Source organism: Buteo buteo, chromosome 1, assembly GCF_964188355.1.
Source record: "Buteo buteo chromosome 1, bButBut1.hap1.1, whole genome shotgun sequence".
In the NCBI taxonomy this organism is placed as follows: Eukaryota; Metazoa; Chordata; class Aves; order Accipitriformes; family Accipitridae; genus Buteo; species Buteo buteo.
The window spans coordinates 71,945,666-71,957,236 of NC_134171.1; positions in this window are offsets into that span (position 1 = coordinate 71,945,666).

An 11,571-nucleotide genomic window follows, 5' to 3' on the forward strand; every position below is an offset into this window, starting at 1 on the left:
ATCCACAGATTACTGTAATTTCTTACCTGAATCATCTGCCAAAGAAATGTTGGTGAAAGTGCCATCCTCTGCATCCAAAGGTAACTCCATTTTGCTTTCTTTTTTCAAAGTTTTTGAGACGTGCATTAAGCATGGCAGTTGTCAGCCATTTTTCAGCGTGCACGTGACTTGTCTGGTTAAATCTTTAATGAGTCCAACGCACAGGTGTTATCGCATACTGTTGGCAACTACACACATCTTACTCTGTGTGGTATCTCATGTGAACCTTGAGCTCTTTTCCAGAAATTGTTAAGCTAGAAGGTGTCTGCGTTCTAACTGCTTCGTCACATACGTGCTGAGCAAACACTGTTATTGCAGACTTTTTCTGTGAAAGAACTGTATATTCACACTGGCTGGATTTTTGTTGTTGTTGTTGTTCTTGGTTTTCTCTAGAGCTGTGCATGGGTTTTTTTGATAGAGAAAAGAGAGAAAGTAACTTGAAGTGTTCAAAAAAATGTTACTTGCAGTCCAAGCAAATGCAATGGACAGATTTGAGAGCAGCAAATTTAAAATGTAATCTTCAAATACTTACGTATGTGAGTAATTTTACTTACATGAACAGTTGCATCAAAACCAATCAGGTAATGTGAACAAGTGAAGTTATTTAAGTAAGCGTGCGACGTTCTGTGATAGTAGACAGGAGGAAGGAAGAGAAATTGAGTTCAGAGAAAACCCCACTTGAGTCTTCTTGGTTTGCTTCTTAAAGAAAAACTGAACATAATTTGCACATATAAACTAGAAATTCACCTCAAACTACTTACCTCCTTAGAAACAGCTTTCTTTTGTACTCCTGGAATAGAATGTTTTTCTTGCAATTAATTTAAAAGTATAAATGGCCCTGGTCTTGATTAAAGACAGTATAGTGAATAGTGGAAACACTTCATTTTCAGGGGGTTGCATGTTCAGAATCTACCCGTCTTTTAATTTTGCTAGTTTGTATTCAGAAAAAGGCTGTAAGTTTAGGATGTTGACAAATAATTTTTTTCTTAATTGTAATTAGGAACCTCTCTCAAGTCTCACTAAAAATTGAATTTTAGTTTTGTGAAGCACTGTCTAACTATAGGATGAGATAACTCTCAGAATTTACAGTTTACCTTTCACATTTGTAGACATAATCGATGTGAACTCCTGAGACATCTTTTGTGTACAAGAGTAAATGCATGTCACTTTGCAGGACAAAGGGCCTAGGACACTAAGCATTGGAATTGGTGCAGCTTACAGATATGATAAATGTAATGCTGCTATTTAGTTTTTTCTTCTGATCCTTTAACTGCTTCGTTTTATTTAAGCTTTTCGGTTGGTGTCTGCTGCCTTCGGAGATTACTGAAAACCAAGCACATTTTGCATTTTCAGAATTGTGTTTAGAGTTACTCATTTTTGCCTCACATTGATCAGAACCAGTTCAAAATTTACCTTATTGGTCTTGAGTAGTCTGTGTAAAGAGACCTACTGGTTTCATTCCAAATCCTTGAGTATCACAAGGGGGGGCTGGATCAGGGTGTTTGGGGTTGGTTTTTTTTCTTCTTTCAGTGATGCAACAGCATGCTTCAAAGCTCTCATGATGATAATAATAAAGCTAGAAAACATTTTGATCTTTTGTCTTTATTATGTATTTTATTGTTCTCAGACACATTATGTATAGTAGAAGCTTTTCAACAACTCAGTTTGGAAGGGCAGATCCTAAAACCATGTGCAATTATATAATCTGTTACCTCTGAATTTTGTAAAATCATATGCCTGTGGAACTAAGGGTTTTATCTTGTCTGAACTGCGTAGCCCTCATCTAAAAGGTTTAATTAACTTTTCTTGCCTGTGTCAATATTGTTCTATTATATTGGCCATACGGGCTCCGTCTGGTAGATACAATTTCCATGTAAATTATTAGCTGGTTTTAGACAGACTCTCACGGTAGCCCAGAGAATATGGATGTTGTGCAGTTGTTATTCATGTCTAGATCAAAGCCATTAGTAAAAGTGATGCAGAGTAAAAGCTGTATTTTAATAAGAGCCAGTAAGAAAGTCTCCACAGGATGAAGGAGAATATGATTCAGAGAGGAGTTTGGCTGCCTCATGTGGGATGTACTGATCCCTGCAACATACGGAGTCAGGCTCTTGCCTTTGTGCCAAGTGCCTTCCACTCCCTGTGGCACCAAAGAGCCCGAGGAGTTATTCTTCCTGCTCTACAGGGTCAAGGCTCCAAGGCTCCAAAATGAGACTGCTCTGCAAGTGTTTCAGAACTCATTAAAGCTCCCTTTGAAAGAAAGGTCTTTGGACAGACTGCTTGCTTCGTTTCCTCAATCAGTGCCTCTACCTCTGCAGAAGGAGAGAGCGGCAAGTATAGATACATGTGTTTGGGTGCATGTGTCTAGTTGTACGTGTGTATATAAACAAAGACAAACGTGGGACTCTGGAGCTGCACTACTTTACAGAAGGGCTTTGCCTCTTATGAGGACCTGGGGATCGGTTAGGTTTGTGGGAGACCTACACAGCTTGTTCATGGAAACGGAGACTCATTTACCAACAGAGAGAGAGGGACGGGGTTTAACTAAGAGGACTCTACAAACATGATCTTGTTTCTTTCTTGCCCCAAATATTTTTCATGTTTAAACATTCACCTGTGTTCTATAATTTTAAAGGCAATGTAGAATTGTATCTGTAGCTAGTTTGATTTTGTGAGTGCTATGGTGAGAAACATTTTCTTTGGTGATGGCCTGATATTTTGTTAGTGAAATAAGGTCTTTGGATAAGAGACGCCATGTAAATGTAAAGTAGAAGTATCCATTTTTTGCTGTCATCATGTTTGTTTTATAAGGAGGAACAGAAGAGAGCAGCAGCAGACAGAGGAACTCTGACCAGCTTAAGAGAAAGCTGTGTAATAGAATTAACTGTCAGAGCACAATGAGTTTAGCTATTTCCATGTGTGAATTATTTTCACTGGAGTAATGGCCATTAATGTAAAAGTTAATTTGGTTATAAAACATCAGTTCATCTTTCTGAGGGTTTCATTACTAAGTTGAACAGAGGTTGTAGAGTACCCAGCAGCTGCCTGCCTGCCTTTTAAAATAGGTGGCATAAGCTGTCAGAGGAGGTTGAGGGTAGGGGAAGTATGGGGACAGCCTCTCCTACAGCCACTCCTGTGAGCCTTTTATTTGGCTTTGTAGCAATAGCATCGGTTGATGTAGCCATGTGCTAGCCTGGTTTTGATGAGTACTGATAACAAGCACATTAGCAGATCGCTGTCTGGATATGATGGACATGAAAGCAGTAGATAAATACCCAAGAATGTCTTCAGGTTTGGTGCTGAAATGCTTCTCCAATCTCAGGATTTTGTAGTTGGTCAGGCAACTTTGTGTCAACTACACAATTACAGAAGGGTTTAGGTCTAACTTAGATTTAAAACACAGTAGCTAAACCTGCCTGGTAGTAGGTTCACATTTTTATTACTGTAAGTACCATGTAACTATTTCCTAATTAAAATGATTTAATAGTGACCTGAAAAGGAAGTTGGCTCAGAGTTAAGTACAGATGTATGGAACGTTTTAGCTAAACCACAGCATGTGCTGTGACTCCTATTTATGCTAACAGTGTGACAGTGCTTATAGCGCGGTTGAGGCAGGCTTCAGTACAACTCGGGTTTTGTAGGGTTCAGCCTTGCATGTATGAACTGAGCTACAACATCAAAACATTCAACAGCCCTTTTCACCTGCTTCCCTTGTTTCCTGTTACAGTGCTAATTTGTTATCTCTGGGAATCCACAGCTGCGGTACCTTTTGGAAACACTTTTCAGTGGCTCTATTTCTAATATTTTTCCAACTTGGAAAGGCAAGAGGGAAGAGTGGGGTCAGAGACAGGAGGTTAGTCAGTTGAGAGACAGTTTTGCTGTCGGCGCCACTCGGCAAAACGTCACTGACCCCTTGTTCCAAAGGTGTAATTGTATAGAGGTGCCTGCGGTTGCTCTGATACTTTCTGAGTATCAATAATAGAAAAGATTTATTTTTTTTTTTAAGTCAGAAAAACATTAAAGTAAAAGAATGTTTCTGTTGATTTCAGAGAATACTGGGACAGAGTCAGAGTACTCTGGGTAGGTTAGATCCTTGTTGCAACAGAGGTGTAATGGCTGACCTTCCATCAGGTTGCACTGTACGATCTTAATGCATTCATCTGCTTTTGTTATACAGTGGTTTGATCAAGAGCCCGATTTGAAGACAGGTTTTGCAAATGTGGATGTATATGATGTAAGCAACGTGGTATATTAAGTAAGCCACTGAAGGATTCTGAAATAGGAAAACTATGTTTTCCATTATTAGGCGATGTTGTATCCTTCTGCTTTTAGTCAGCACATTTAAAAACAAAACCAAAAATATTCCTTCTGACTTGTATTTTTTTCCAAGATAATAAGCTCTGAGTAAAGAGTACAATCCAGCTCTGACTGTATGGTTGGGTAATACACATTTGTGTAAATTGCTGGTACTTTCTAGCATACAACAAAGTGTTTGCAATTATTTTTCTTACACAAAACATTATAAAAATGCATCCAATGTATCAGACTGTATATAAAACACAGCATTTCAAAAGTATGTGCCTTGTTAGGAAATGACAGCTGCCAGTGCATTTCTGTTTTAATGAACTTTGAGAGGAAGGAACTGTGGCACATGTTTAGTGCCTGGTAATAGAGCAGTAATCATACTAGTAAATTCATAGGATGTTCAAAGCTAGTCTGACTGACACTGTATGACAGTAACCTACTTGCAGAACAACAGTTTACTAAGGTGGTAACAGAAGTGTATTAAATGTGTGTCCTGGTTTTGGCTGGGACAGAGTTAATTTTCTTTCTTGTAGCTGGTATAGTGTTATAGCAAGAAGGCTGGAGGGGCACAAGAAGTTGGGAGGGGACACAGCCAGGGCAGCTGACCCAAAATGGCCAAAGGGGTGTTCCATACCATAGGATATCATGCCCAGTATATAAACTGGGGGCAGTTGGCCAGAGGTGGCAGATCACTACTTGGGAACTGACTGGGCATTGGTTGGCAGGTGGTGAGCAATTGCATTGTGCATCACTTGTTTTGTATATTCCAATTTTATTATTATTGTCATTCTATTACTTTTGTTATTATAATTATTATTTTCTTCCTTCCTGTTCTATTAAACTGTTCTTATCTCAACCCATGAGTTTTACTTTTTTTCCCCCGATTCTCTCCCCCATCCCACTGGGTGGGGGAGAAGTGAGTGAGTGGAGTACTTAGTTGCTGGCTGTGGTTAAACCATGACAATGTGTCATTCACAGATTTAACTTGTAAACTGAGGTATATTTGTACTTGTCAGTAAGTCTCCTAGGTGTATATTCTCTCCCCTCCCCCCTTCTCCCCCTTGCCCTTTTCTCCTCACTCACCACGTAGAAGTTTAAGATACTTGCAAGCCACTTTGTGGCTGAGATAGTCTTGCAGATTTTGAGATACACTTCGAGGGCATGTTATGCAAATGAGCATCATTATTTGTAAATGCTGCTTCTGAAGCTGCATCCAAAATTGGCCACCTGGAAACCATCCACAACAACTGCCCACTTGCATTCATATCCACTCACTTATTACATTTAATTTTGATAAATGCATACATGTTGTTCTTTTCTGCATGAGTAATTTTTTAAAAATTTGGATCTGCTGTCTGAAAATGAGTGACTTGTTCATGACATCTGGTATGTATGTCTTAAAATAGACACACTTTCCTTCACACTTGTCCATTCTACTCTCAGATTTCCTGTCATGCGTCTGTCGACTTAGAGAAAATTTGTCCGCTAAATTAAAAAAAAAAAAAAATCTACTGCTTCAGACTACTTCAAATACTCCTTAAAGTTTAATTCTATTATGATTCCTGTAAAACCAGACAGTGACTGGGCAATGGGTGAGCTTATCTATATTTTACTAGTGTGTCCTGTTCCATTTCCTGCTCCTTTCTCTTTCATCTGATACATCTTCTCATAATTCTTAACTAGGTGACTTGGCATGTGCAGTGTGCAGCAGAACAGGACTCTTCACTGGACTTTGGAATGATCAATCTGCTTTTCCCTTTGAATGAAAGCCCGTTCTGCTTCACTCCATTGATCTATAATTCTAGAGATGACAGTAATTCAGGAACAGTGTTGGCTCAAGTAATTTCTACATATCTAATAATTTTTCACTGTGTTCATTAAAGATACTAGGAAATTATTGGTTAGCTTACTGGAGAGTACCACCGTTGAAACTGACAAGACACTGGTTTTTCTTTCATTACTCTATAGTCATGCTAAGTGTTTCCTCCACCTCTTTGTAATACAGAGATGCCAGAGTTCAGCAGTGCATATATACCCTGTCCCAGGGTATGTGTTCCTTAGGCTTTTGACAGTGTTCTCTAATATGTCTGGCCATTAGCATCCTTCTAAAGTGAGTGTGACTAGTCAGAACATAGGAACTTTTCCTTCTTCTTGGTCCTTCCTAGAGTCTTCCAGGTCTTTAACCAGCTAACTTGTGTGTTTCTTCTGTTCCACACTGCAGTTAAATGCAAAACACTTCAGATTTTAAATGTGTAGTCATTGTTAAATGGATGGAGGAGATTTAATCCACTCAAAGTTTGTCGATTAACCAACAATTAAATTCATACAATACTAATAGATTTTACTTTGCAAGAGCATTGCAAAACCGAGTGGATATCAGTGCAGCCATACAAACTTCATGCATGACAGTTCAGGTGCTGAGGTAGCTAGTTTGAGTACTTAAGCAGTCTAGCTCTAGCAACACAGATTTCAGTGCTGGCTTCAGAATTACTGCTAGCTTCAGGAGCAGAGCAAGTTGGCTTTCATGAGCCCTGTGCTGCAGCAAGGTGGATACTGGTGCACAGTCCAACATTGTGTCAGCCCCCTGGCTCTTCTGTATCTTCTCTCTGAATCTTAGCACTTAACAGGGAAAAAAATAGGGGAGATATTTTAAAGTATTTTGCCATTTCAGACCTTTTCTGAAAAATCAAATGTGATCTCTTCATGGCCTGGATTCTGCCTACCTTGGGCTTGATCAGCTTCATTGCGAGTACTCTGACTGGCATGCCTGCTGCTGCTACAGGCTTTGAAGGAGAGGGTCACGTGGAACTGCATATGCTGGTCTCGCATATTTTGTGCACCAAGGGAGTTTTTCTTTACAGGGTATTTTGGCTTGTTCATAGCTCTGTAATGTGCAACTGGTGAAGAGGACTGGGTCCAGAGTACCAGGCAGAATTCCAAAACCCTGACGATTTATTAGCTAAAACAAATTTGGCATTTGTCACTTTCTCTGTTGCTGCCTGCCTCATGGTCTGTCACGTATCTGCAACACTTGCCAAAGCGTGTAAACAGGCTGTTGCGCTTCGCCTACTGAGCGGCCAGTGGAGCACTCTGCAGAACAAGGTGTCAGTCAGTCAGCAGTCAGATAACTAAAAGGCTGACAATGAGAAGGACAAAGTCTATGCATGTATATATATTTTATCAAAGTCCCATACTTCAATAAATATTATTGACATTTGCATACGGATGCCCCATTTGAAGATCTCGCATTTCCTGTTGTCACATACCTGGTTTCTAGAACTCTGAGAAATCTCCAGTGGAATGTAATCATGTGACATGTTTGCTCAATCATTTGTGTCTTGCTTATTCTTGGACGTTGTCTATTTAAGCTGCAGCTATGCTGGCTTTTCTTTAGTACAAGTCTCCTGGAAGGTTATTGCTGATGGCATCTGTGGCCAAAGCTAGTCTGGAGAGATGAATTATTTAAGGTGACTAATGCTTTTAATGGACTTGATGATCAATAATGCTTATAATAATACAATAGCAGAGAAATCTCAGTTGAGGGAGGCCTCATATGAAAAAACAGTTTCTGGAGGAGGAAGGGATCTTTGGGCACATTTTTGCCCCTATAAAATTGGCTATTTCCCGGTGACTTTAATAGAATTGTGTCTAAATATTAGTTTTATCATGAGTTGCTGTTTCCTTAAAAAATTAATCTGAAATTATGTGAGAATATTTTTCTTTTTTTTATTTTTAAAATGCAAGACTTGTGATAAAGAATGAAAGTTTAAAAGAATGATACCTGTGAACCCTGCCAGAAGCTGAACACAAATGTGAAGTGTCTGCATGTATTAAGGAAAAATTCTGTTACTTTAAATCTAATTCCTTGAGTCACAACACTTAAATGGTGGAGCACTTACTTTGGTCCAGTATCTTACTTTATAAAAATGTTTTATCAAGGTGGAGGTTTTTTTATTTAGAAGTTTAAAAAAAAAAAATTTGACACTGTGGGAGTGGTTGTTACAAGGTATTATCTCTTATGTGTGTGTTTGAGTGGCTTCCCTTGCCAGCTTTCCTGGGTGGGAATTACATCACACTGTGGTGAAGGTTTCCAGTTTTGATTTGGGAAAGCTGAAAGTAGAAGGAGAAAACAGTAAGTGTGTAGTGAACAAACTCAATTTCCAAGCCAAGTAAACTATTTAAGAAGGAAAGAATGAAGCTGGGACAGTAATGCCAAACCCAAAGATTCAAAAATGATACTCTGTAAATGGTTCAGCCTCAAAAAATAATAAATATTGGGATTGTTTTATTAGCCTTTGCATTCTTTAGCCATGAGCATTAATGCTTCCAACACCTCTTCAGGCCAAGCAGATCTTTTTTTTATAGAGCATCAAAGCTAAGATGTTATGAAAGTATATCAGTTCAAGAGTTGAGACTAGAAGAAATACACCATTATGTTAACACAGACCAGGATAAAATTGCAAGAGTTGTAATGATGTCTCACTTAGTGAGAACCAGCTGCAAGGCCCATGCAACAGTAACAGTATATATTGTATATGAATGTCTGTTATCAAATAATTCCGCAAAAGCCAAGAAACAGAAAAGTTGCTCTCAAGTGTTGCAAGTCTAGTGATGGAATTATCTGGCATGGGCCAAAAAATGGACCAGGTGAAGCAGCAGCAAGAAGTCTTTCTCTGTCTGTGCCCCAGCTGAAGTTTCTGTATAATGTGGATGGACCTGAAAGCTGTTCTTATGTAGTGAAAAGCCAGGGACAATGGCAGTAACACATCTGTTAGCTTCCTGTGGTGTCAGGTCTCCTCTGTTTCACTTGAGATGCAGTTTTAGCCACTGAGGAGAATCTGACCTTTAACGCAGTTTCGCAGGATTAATCACAGGAGAGCTTTGTACCTACCCAAATACAAGGCAGCCCTGAACACCCCTAGTTTTATGTGTCTTAGGGAAGAATGTTTCTGTAGACTAAAGCAAAGCTGTGACATCTGTCTTTTTCTCCCCTCCTTGCCTCATTCTTCTGCTCACTTTCCTCCTCAATATCCCAACTTCACACTTCCTCCCCGGCCCTGCTCCTGCTCCATCCCTCTTTCTGAGTACCTTTACCTTTTCTTGCCTTTTCAGCCCTCTTTACTTGACCCTGTTTCTGTCATAAGTCACTTAGTGCAAGTCCTGACTCCTGCCAAGTTCTGGCAGGCCCAGTATAGTAAGCTGCCTCCCACAGGGGCAAATTATTATTATTTGATGGGCAGTAGCTCACCTCTGTGTTGTGGTTCACAGCTCCCTACTCTTTGATCATACATATAAGGCAAGAGTCTAGTACCTGCTCGGGGAGGGGCTGGGGGGGTGGATGGGAAATCTGGCTTTATTTTTTAGGAAAATTATACTGAGCAACATAACATGAAATGATGCCTTCATAGTGGAAAAATGAAGAATTGCTTTATAATCATATTATCATGGGGTTTGTCCTTTGGGAATGAAATGCAGTAACTTCAGAGGTAGCATCCAGTGGAACAATTTCAGACAGTGAAGACTGAGTCTGCAAGTACAAGAAACTAATGGATAAACAGCTTTCCTAAGCTCTATGGTTTCTTTATAAAAAAGGCTTATTAGTTCTCTTCATACACTGGATGAAGAGCGAGATCCTAAGTTGCCTACTCAGTTTTTCCTTTGACAAACTCTGAGGAAGAATTGTTGTTAACTCTCTCCCCACCCCCCCCCCAGGAAACACACACCTAAGCAACCTCTCAGGATATGACTCTTAACATTACTTTTCTCATTAGTCAGCTCAAACTGTCAGACGGTATGCTTGCCTTACAAAGGGAAAAAGAAACATGTTTTTTCTTAATACTCTTTTCACAGAAGGTCCCCTTCATCTTTGACTTTCCCAATAGACTTCAGTCCCATCCCTTGTATTCATTCCTGGTGGAGTGGTAGTTCCACACTCCAGCAGTGTTCTGAATCACCAGCCAGTCTTCAGTGATGAGTTTGACATTCATTAATGCTAATTATTCATGCTCTGTGTGTTGTATACTTTGCATGTGTATGGAAACTAGATCTCTACAGCTATTTTGTTTGATTAGCTGAGAGTGCTACCTACGTTTCCTAATACCTAATATCCATTGCTTTGTATGCAAATTATCATCTCTATTGAAAGTAGGGAAGACATTGCCAAACCATTTTGTAATGTCCTTAAATAAGTGTCTAGAAGTAGCCCATTGTCACTCAGATTGGGTCTAGTCCCAGGGACTACTGCATAAAGTGTTAAATTTAATAAATATACCCATCTCCAGGTTCACAGCAAACATGGCATGAGATGCATGGTTTTTGAGGGTGATATCTTTTAGATAAGATTTTAAACCATGATATTTTTTTTGCTAAATTTTGATCACTGATAGTTGCTGTCCTTTCTAGTTTGGTTAATTATGGTTTGTCTAGCTTCCCTCTTTCACCTGATTTTTAATGACCTTACATAAGCTGTATTTATTTATATCTAGAAATAGCAGGCAAAAATTCTGTTTTGCTATGCCACTTACTTTTCTCTTCAGGTATGCCTACAACTTTGTAAAAATTATCAAAACAGTTCTCAGTCTCTTACAAAAGCAAACCAGCAAAGTCTCTCACCTTTTGCTGTAAACTACAGTACAATTGTACTCTGGTATTTTAGAACAAAATGTGGCCCGTGGTTTGCAAGGTCTCTTCCAAGATGGACTTCACATAGGAATCAGCTAAAGGATGTGATACCAGACTTGACTCCTCCAGAAGAGTTTTTCCTGCTATATACTAAACTGAAGAGCGTTGATGTCTGATCCAAAGGAGGGCAGTGTTTTCTTGTTTTTTAAAGGGAAGCATTTCTTTTGGTTTGTTAGAAAAAGAAGCCTGATTGAGAGACTTTTCAACTACTGTTTTAACTGAATTTGCTGTGACAGTTGCTGCTTGGGTCAGCAGAGAGCATGCTCAGCTTCCAATTACCAGCAGCTAACGGAGAAATACATTTTACTAAATCATTGCCATGATACAGTGTCATTAGTTACTACAGACTAGTTTGGAAAGTCCAAGGGTAGGTCAGTTGGATTTCATTCTGCTAAATATACCTAATATTTAGGTAAATTTTTTGTATTATTAATTATTTTTTTATTTTAAATTTTTTTTTTTACAGAATGTATTTCTCAGTAGAATAGAAAGTGGAACTAAACAAATCTATAAAAGCTCCTGGGTTTGGATGGCATGCTTGCTCGA